Source organism: Callorhinus ursinus, unplaced genomic scaffold (genome assembly GCF_003265705.2).
Source record: "Callorhinus ursinus isolate GAN/ISIS: 27379988/994484 unplaced genomic scaffold, GSC_fseal_2.0 scaffold32, whole genome shotgun sequence".
In the NCBI taxonomy this organism is placed as follows: Eukaryota; Metazoa; Chordata; class Mammalia; order Carnivora; family Otariidae; genus Callorhinus; species Callorhinus ursinus.
This window is the reverse complement of record NW_027397094.1, coordinates 13,326,266-13,336,089: the sequence shown is the minus strand read 5'-3', so window position 1 is coordinate 13,336,089 and position 9,824 is coordinate 13,326,266. Positions and strand designations below refer to the sequence as shown.

General features: G+C 42.6%; 1 pseudogene; it reads left to right on the top strand.

The window, feature by feature from the left end:
- The first annotated feature begins 7,910 nt into the window (after positions 1-7,910).
- LOC112807812 (L-lactate dehydrogenase A chain pseudogene) lies at positions 7,911-9,548 on the top strand (annotated as a pseudogene).
- The last annotated feature ends 276 nt before the right edge of the window (positions 9,549-9,824 follow it).

Below are 9,824 nucleotides of genomic sequence, written 5' to 3'. Positions count from 1 at the left end.
CTCCTGTGGCAGAGGCAAGGATTCAACCAAGGAATGGGAGAGCCTGGGGAAATAAGCCATCTTGCCCACGACCTGTGGAAGTGGAACTTGATCACTTGTTTCTGGGAAAAAAAAATTTTTAAATACATACTGAGACCCTTAAAATTGTGCCTATCTTGGGGCGCCTGGGTGGCTCAGTCGTTAAGCATCTGCCTTCGGCTCAGGTCATGATCCCAGGGTCCTGGGATCCCTTCTCTGCGGGAGGCCTGCTTCCCCCTCTCCCACTCCCCCTGCTTGTGTTCCCTCTCTCGCTGTGTCTCTCTCTGTCAAATAAATAAATCAGATCTTAAAGAAAACAAACAAACTGTGCCTATCCTGCTTCAGGGATTTCTCTTCTAGGAAATTATGGTAAAGATGCAATCCAACCCGTCGACAAAGATATAAGTGTAAAATGTACATCATGACTTTATTAATATACAAAGATAAATGAAAGAATTAAACAATCAGAGAACTGTCCAGGAAATTATGACACATCTATACTTTGTAATAACATGAATATTTTTAAAATTTATGTTTTGCAAGAATGGCAATAACAGGGAAATGTCTGTTATATCGTACAAATAAAAAGCAAGTTCTAAAAATTATAATTTTGTATTTATTTTATAAACATAACATTTATTTTATATACTTTTTTATATTTATATATATAATAAACCAAAATTTTGAGGAAAAATAAAACACATAGAGAAAACTAGAAGGGAATACACTTAATAAACTTTTTATTTGGTGTGGTAGAAGGTAGAATTGTGGGTGGTTTTTATTATTTTTTTATATTTTTCTGTACTTTCTTTTTTGGGAATAGTTTCTATTTTACTTTCTAATGATAAAAGTAAAGATCTTTTAAGGTATTGGACAAGAATTATTTAAATAAATGAGCTATTTAAAAATCAGTTTACAAATGAAGTTACATTGTATCTCTGTCACCCTGTTGTCTACCAGGAATTAACAATTTCCCTCCAATCCAATACTTTCATTAGTCCACTAAACAAGGACTGAACTGGAATTTAAATCACAGTCCAAAAGGCAAAGAATAACAGTGGTGAGCTACCAGAAAAATACCCTCAATTACTTGCAAGTCAGAGGTCAATGTTTCCTTCTGCATCTACTATGGGAAGAGTGTCCATAGTCTTCAGGGAAAGCAGAGACATTTCATGCGCTGTGCTCCTCCCATTCCCACCCTGAATCACTTTCTTCCCAGAAAAGAATAAAGAATACTCAATGAAAACTATTAAAATGCTTGGCAAAACTACACAGACAAACACAGAGGCCAATTAAGTATAAATAGTTCATACCAAAGCTGCCTTTTTGACCCAGCCACGAATATCTACCCAGCCCTAGATTTAAATGTTTGGATGAAAATGACAGAGCAGCCAAAGACCGGCCAGCCAGCTGCAGAGAAGCGCCCATTAAGAGCGATCACATCTATCTGAGGAATATGCGTGCAGTGTGCAGTATACTTTCCTAAATGCATGGAAGAGGGTATAGATATCTGACAGTTGCCCTAAACCTGAAGAAGGTGATTTGTTTTTTTCCACCACCCATTCTGACTTTTATTTTTATTATTTTGGTCTAAAACAGAAAGGTCCACTCCTCTCTTTGGATTTTGAAGTTATTGGTATCCTTTTTTTTTTCTTTTATGGCTTAGCTGCTTTAGACTTTGCAGACGGATACACCAGTATTCACAAGGAGAAGACAGCCTGGTGTTTTGGAGGACAAATGCTGTGGGGTGGTGGAACCCCGAGGACTCCAATCCTGACCCTGGCATTTAGTGTGTGAGTCTTGCTGTATTCCCTTGCCTCCCTGGGCTTTAGTCTTTCCATCTGTAAATACAGGATGGCAATACCTGCTGTGTGGGAAGGTCATTGTGAGGATAAAATGAGACAATATTTTGTAACCTCTTAGACTCAGTGCAGTTTAAGATGATGCACTCATCCTTACTTGGCTAAGTGCTGTGTACTCACCGCTCTTGAGGTAAAATTAAAAAATACTTAGTAATGGCAAAAAAAAAAAAAAACCAAAACATGGTGTTAGCCTGTTTATATAGAGATGATTAAGGTAGGAAATATACTTTGATTTTTTTTTTCTAAGAATGAGGACAGGGGTTACCATCATGCATTTATAACATGTATTTGGGGGCATCTGCCTGGCTCAGTCGGAAAAGCATGCAGCTCTTCATCTTGGTGTTGTGAGTTCGAGCCCCAGGTTGATTGAATTTGTTGAATCTCATTGGTACCCACGTTAGGTGTAGAGATGACATAAGCAAAAAAATAAACTTAAAAAGAACACATGTACTTAGATATTTGATAAGAAGAAACACTTAGCAGTGCTGAAAACCTATAACATCCTTTTAAATCCAACATCTGAATTCCAAGAAAGTAAGAGATATCTCGGGCTAAAAAATGAAGGCGAATGTGAATACCCAAACGGTGAGCATGAGCTGATGTTGTAAGTGCCTGGATAGGAAAGGATGAATCAGAGATGGAAGGTTGCCAGTCTTATTAGGCAGTGGGACTCCCCTCTTTCCCTGTCTCTCTAGGATACTATAAGTCCACCATATACTACCAACAAGATTCAACAGATTCAATCAAGATTTTGCAGCATTACATTTATATTTCCTTTGTTTTTAATTTGCATTTTATCTTTGCTGAAATATTTTACATCAAATCCCAAACATCACGTTATTTCTCTCTCCATGCTTCGACCAGACAGGATGTGCCCCCGAGGTGGAGCACTAGGAAGGACACAGAACTACCTATGAAGTATTCTTTCCAAAGAAGCAAACAAATTGAACCTAAGTCTATATTTAACCATTGCTTTAGGGAGCTAGAGGACCCAGGAGACTTCTAAGCTTTGGGATACTGATCTTCAGAACTCAAATCACCAAAGACTGATGCCAATATATGAATTTATGTTGCTCAGAGCTGCTCAGATATTTTCTAGTCAATGGAATATTCATGTAGGTGCTTTTGGGAAAGCCCTCCCTCTGCCTTTTCTGTCAACCAGGTATCCAACAAACTCTCAGACTTCAGAGTGCTGTTTGGTGAATATAAATCCAGAACATAGAGGGTGAGTGTTCAGGAGGGTATGTGACCTTGGGTACAACAAAGATTTATGAATTAATTTTGCTTCACTCCAGGGATTTCCATTCTAATATCAAGTGACTACAACCAGAAGAATCATGCCCTTAAATATGTTTTCAGATTTGTGTCTGCCCTAAAAAATACGTGATTTTTTGTGTTTATGCGCATGTATCCTTAATTTACATAAATACCGTTAGAGCTCTCGTTTTGTTTGTATCATTGAAAAATGTAGAGGGTTATTTAGTACATATATTTAATAATGACAACAAAACAACAACTTATTGAAGGCCTACCCTGTATTGGGCACTTTTGTAGCTGTTGGGGACACGGTCATTTTCTAAACATGTTTTGAATTTATGCGAATGACACCACGCTGTATATCTCAATCTGCTTCTTACTGTCATTAATCAGTACTATCTTATTAAGATCCAACTATGCTGAATGTACATCCATGTTATTATTCTGATAGCTGCATCAAATGCCCATATCAACCCTCCTTGTGCTAGAAAAGTATATTGCCTCCACTCATCACTACCGCAAATAATACTGGGACAAATATCCTTGAACATATTCCATTATAATCAGAATTTATCTGGGTTATTCGCTCAGTTATGGGACTCACTAAATGCTGCCAGATCGCTCTCTGGAGTGCCTGCACCCATTTCATGAACGTTCCTATTTCTTGGGACACCTGGCTGGCTGTCAGTGGAGTGCAAGACTCTTGATCTCAGGGCTGTGAGTTCGAGCCCCACGTTGGGTATGGAGACTGCTTAAAAATAAAATCATAAAAAAAAGGAAGTTCCTATTTCTTCAACCTTCAACCATAATTGGCATTATTCAGTTTCAGTAGTTTTTCCCAATCTGATGGATGCAAAAAGGGATCTCGTTATTGTCTTCATTGCATAAATTCCTTTTATTTCTCATGTGACTGTTAATGCAGATTTAGGTTTCTTCTAGTATTGTATCTTCAGATCCACTACCCACATTTTTATCTAGATCTCCTACATTTTTTCTTCTCTGAAAGATATCCAATTCTCCCTTAAGTTAATATGTTCCATATGATAACAATCCCAATTCCAGCATGAGTTTGCCTTGCATCAGAGATGTTCTGTGTCATAGTTCCCCCCCCTCAAGCTCCTGGAGGGCAGGGCTGCTATTGTTTTTGGGTATCTCATGGCACTCAGCCTCAACCCTACCCAGAGCCGGCCTCAACGAGGGCTTGTTGATTGACTATGAGCTGAAGGCAGGGGAGGAATATGCTACTTAGTGAGTACCATTTGTAAAAGTCAGAGGCCAGGCATGGTGCTCGAGCTGGCCAGCCAAGGCCAGGGGAAGGAGGGATGGGCAGCAGGAGTGGGGACACCAAGAGTTTTGTTCCAAGGGAGCAGGACGGGTGCCCTCCGCAATCCTATTTCTAAAAATACAAATAAAGAACCCAACGGAAACAGCATAAATATATCTATAACCTTTTCAGTGAGAAATATTCCACCTAAGAGCTGCTTTTTCCCACAGTTCTGAGGGTCTATGCTAAGTTCAGTCCTGAAGCTTCCATGTCCTGTGGCCAATGACTATCTTAGACAATCTTACACTGAGTCCTGTTCTAGATGGCGAGGGTGGGAGGATCATTTCTTAGAAAGAGCCGGCAGTGTGGAGAACATGCGAAGAGGCTGTCCTTGCTCGGCACCTGTTACCCAGATTGTACATTACCTTTTCTGGGGCTCTGTCTTTATTCTATGTGTTGATTAATTGGACTCAGGGTAATAAATTGCAGAAGACTTCAAAGTTTCTATAGTTAAGCGCTGCAGAGAAATAGTGATTCTGTGATTGCTGAATGAAGACACTGGGTTGTGTTTAGCTGGCATGCTGTGCTGGATTAGTTGGACCTGGTTTGTTTCTGCACAAGGCTGGCTAAACCCACCTAGTTCTGAGATCATAGGAATTACCTGAAATTTTATGTATTTGCTTAAGGGTGTATGTCTTGGTTTTCCAGATAGAGTGCAAGCTGCCTGAGGATACACGCCCTAGATTATACCTGCTTGTTTCTAGCAGAGAGCTCTGCTGATAATTAAGCACTTGATGGTTATCTGTTAAATGTACTAATGGATGAGTTAATTAGAAGGAGTAATCAAGGCTGGCTATTCAGTCTCCTCGCCTAGACTCTTTGGAATGGTATACGGGCACCTGGCCTAGCAGGTGCACTGATCTAGTATTTGGGGATTGCTGAATCAATCGGGAGCAATATTACTTTGTAGATTGTAGATACGCCAAGAAAGGCACCATGGAGGAAGAGGAGAGAAGTGAAAACTACAAAATACAAACTCCACATTAGCATGGACTGGTTGAGTGGAGGCTGTGTTGGCTTGCTCAGGAGCCTGGTTATCTCTGCACGGATGACTGGATCCGTTTTCCCAAGCCCCCGGCTTAGCCTGCTCTGCAGACAGCCCCTGGATAACTAGCCCGGAAGGCTACAGTGTATTAGTCCGGTGATGGATAGGAGATTCACGCAGCCAGTTTATCGACTGGTCAGCAATCAGAGGTCTCCCAAGGATTTGGAGTGAAGAGACATGGGGGAAAGAGAAAGCAGCCCCGAGGAGTAGAGCCACTTTGTCATATGAACGTTGGCGTTGTGCTAGCTTAAAAGCAGGGGACTCTTGCTGCAGAGGTCCCGCTGTCTTTCAGCTCTGCCCTTCCTGTGTCCTGGTGCTCAGCTTTTCTTGGGTTTCTGTGAAACCTGTTTATACCCTTGAAATGCATACCTCTACATTTTTCCCTTATTCTTTCTCAAAGCAGAGCTGCTTCGAACAGGCTTCTGGTCTCTACAGCGCAATGAGCTATGTCTGAAGCACTCCTCTTGAGGGCGATTTCGTATCTTGGGCACCCCCTGGGCAAACAGCAGCCCCACTGGTCACTCCAGCAGATGGTGCCCCTGCAGGTGGCCGGGAGGCATGAATGACTCAGGGCATCTCAGCTGAAGGAGGCTTGTCTCCAACAGACCTGAGAAGGCCCAGAATAGAAGTGATCCAAAGGGAGATCAGGGCAGCCTGCTGTTCCCCAGGGCTGTGGCCACTGGTACCTCCAATCCAATTGACCCCACACGGTGACCTTCGCCCCTGTGATAGCAATCAATCCAGCCAACCAGATGTACCTGCTGCAGGATCACAGAATTCCAGAACTGGAATAGACTGTAGATGTCTCTTAATTCATATTAAGAGCTTTCTACAGCTTTTCTTACAAGCGATCATCCCATCTCTTCTTAAACATGACAGGACAGCCTATTTCTAGAAAAGTCTATGGGGAAGAATGTTGGCCCTAATTTTAAGCCAAAGCCTACCTCTTTTTAATTTTTACCCATCAGTACTAGTTCTGGACCTCTGCAAACATACATAAACAGAATGCCCTTTCAATATTTGGACAAAAGAATCGCCTCTCTTTTAAATCTTCCTTCTTCCAGGCTACAAGTACCAAGTCCCTCCAGTCATTTCTTCTGTGACATAATTTTGAATCCCTTGGCCAATCACTATTACTTTTTTCTGGCTGTGCTCTGAGTTGTCTCCGGGTTATTCTTAAAATGTGTCAGTCCTGCACTTTTGGATGATACCTGACCAGGAGGGCATCAAGCAAGGCTAACCCCTCCTTCTTGCTTGTGATGGCACTCACCTTGGGAGCACTCCAAACTTTCTATGGCAGTTGTGTCTGAGTTCCCAACCCTTCCAGTCATCGATCAACTGAATGCTGGTCTGGAGTCAGCAAGCCAGGTTCTGACCTGCCTGAGCCTACTGGGGGCACTGGTGTGGACACTCCTGTCCTCCCAACCCTACCCCACTCATAGAGAATCAACCTTTGTCAGCTCCCCAGGGGATACCTCACTCCCTACCGGGGCCATGGGCCTGATCCAAGCGGGGCCAAGGAGATCCTTGCCCGTCAGTCAGCTGGAGGAGCCTAGCTGGAAGGTCATGGAGACATGGAAGAAACCTTGCCTTTGGGGCTGGTCAGAGATGCCAATCTTCAGAGGACTTAAAGGAGGTCCTGGAAGCAAAGAGAGGGGTCCAGAAGGCCCCATGGAAATAGAGTCAGAGAAATTAACCAATGTCTTCCCAGTTTCCACAAGTTCCCACTAACCCTCTTTCAACTAGTTTCCATGAAGCTTCTCTATAATAAAACTTCTTTTAAATTTGAGATTCTTTGGGGACTCTTGGGTGGCTCAGTTGGTTAAGTGTCTGACTGCTGATTCCGGCTCAGGTCATGATCTCAGGGTCATGGGATCGAGTCCCACGTCGGGCTCTCTGCTGGGCATGGAGCCTGCTTAAGATTCTCTCTCCCTCTCACCCTGTCCACCTCTCTCAAAAATAAATAAATGAATGTTAAGATTTTTTGAGTGAAGTTTGGTTCTGAACAATCTTTAACTAAGACTTTAGACAAGTCTTTGATCCTCATTGAGCTTAATTTTCCTTAGAGATAAACTGAATTGATTGTATGATAGCACGCATTTACTCTGTGATTCTATGTCATATTATTCCCATTCTACACTTGAGTACTTGGGAGGGTATTAAAAAGAAGAGCCTAAGTGTATCATTTTATATGTAATTCCAGGAAAATTCCATCTCACATATTGGACTATGTTTGGGTCTTTGATTTATCAAATCATAAATGGAAGGAAGCTTGAGAGTCGTGGCCTCCCACATCTTCCCTGAAATCTTCACAGTGGTTGTCTTTCACATTGGAGGAATTGTCCAGAAATTTCTAGATGGCTTAGAAACTTATTCACTGAAGTGTGGGAGCCGCCGCCGCCGGGTCCGGATTCAACCTCGCGCGCTGCTGACGCCCGCCCGCCCGACGTGCACTCCCGATTCCTTTTGGTTCTAAGTCCAAAATGGCAACTCTCAAAGATCAGCTGATTCAGAATCTTCTTAAGGAAGAACATACCCCCCAGAATAAGATCACAGTTGTTGGGGTTGGTGCTGTTGGCATGGCTTGTGCCATCAGTATCTTAATGAAGGACTTGGCAGATGAACTTGCTCTTGTTGATGTCATGGAAGACAAACTCAAGGGAGAGATGATGGATCTCCAGCACGGCAGCCTTTTCCTTAGAACACCAAAAATTGTCTCTGGCAAAGATTATAATGTGACTGCAAACTCCAAGCTGGTTATTATCACAGCTGGGGCATGTCAGCAAGAGGGAGAAAGCCGTCTTAATTTGGTCCATCGTAATGTGAACATTTTTAAGTTCATCATTCCTAATATCGTAAAATATAGCCCAAACTGCAAGTTGCTTGTCGTTTCCAATCCAGTGGATATCTTGACCTATGTGGCTTGGAAGATAAGTGGCTTTCCCAAAAACCGTGTTATTGGAAGTGGTTGCAATCTGGATTCAGCCCGGTTCCGTTACCTAATGGGGGAAAGACTGGGAGTTCACCCATTAAGCTGTCACGGGTGGGTCCTTGGGGAGCATGGAGACTCCAGGGTGCCTGTATGGAGTGGAGTGAACGTTGCTGGTGTCTCTCTGAAGAATCTGCACCCTGACTTAGGCACTGATGCAGATAAGGAACAGTGGAAAGAGGTTCACAAACAGGTGGTTGACAGTGCCTATGAGGTGATCAAACTGAAAGGCTACATACACCTCCTGGGCCATTGGACTGTCTGTGGCAGATCTGGCTGAAAGTATAATGAAGAATCTTAGGCGGGTGCATCCAATTTCCACCATGATTAAGGGTCTCTATGGAATTAAAGATGATGTCTTCCTTAGTGTCCCTTGCATCTTGGGACAGAATGGAATTTCAGATGTTGTGAAGGTGACTCTGACTTCTGAGGAGGAGGCCCGTTTGAAGAAGAGTGCAGATACACTTTGGGGGACCCAAAAGGAGCTGCAGTTTTAAAGTTTTCTAATGTACCACTTCACTGTCTAGACTATAGCAGGATTTTAGTTGGAGGTTGTGTATATTGTCCTTATTATCTGATCTGTCACTCAAGTAATATTAAAATGGCCTAAGAAAAAAGTCAGTTTCCTAAAGTTCCAAATAGGAATGGTTCACCAAACCCTGCAGCTGTATCCTGGTACTGGATGATACCTGTCTTTGTAGCCCTAAATTGGTTAACGTAAGTTAGCCCCACCGTCTCAGAGGCTCCACTGCCAGAACTGACGTTGCTCTGCACACCAGATGTGTGTTTTCTGTGTGTTCTGTCACTTCGGGTTCCTTCCCCCAACACCCGACATGCCTAGTCCATCTTTTCCAGTCAGTCACGTTCTGGGATCCAATGTATAAGTTCAATATTGCGTGTATTGTGCATAACTGTCCTAAAGGATCTTACTTTGTGTACCATGTATGTCAGAATATAGTGTACATGGCCATATAATGTAAAAAGACAATGCAGCCAACTAAGTGTCATACCAACTAAAATACCAAATAAATTTTGAACGGTGAAAAAAAAAAAAAAGAAACTTATTCATTCATTCATGTATTTATTCATTCAGTAAGTTCACCAGAAGTCGGTTGTAGACTGAGGGTGTGTTTGTTCAGTGTCAGCAGAAAGCTATGTGAGCAGGAGGTGCAAGGGATTTACTGTGGTCTGTTAAGATGGTCGCCTCAACACAAGGTGCCTGCATGTTGAAGGACCCAGCAAGTGGGCTCGGTGCCTTGGACTGACTGAAATGCTCAGTCACAACCAATTACACAAGGGCAGAGGCACCACACAAAGAACTGGCAAAAC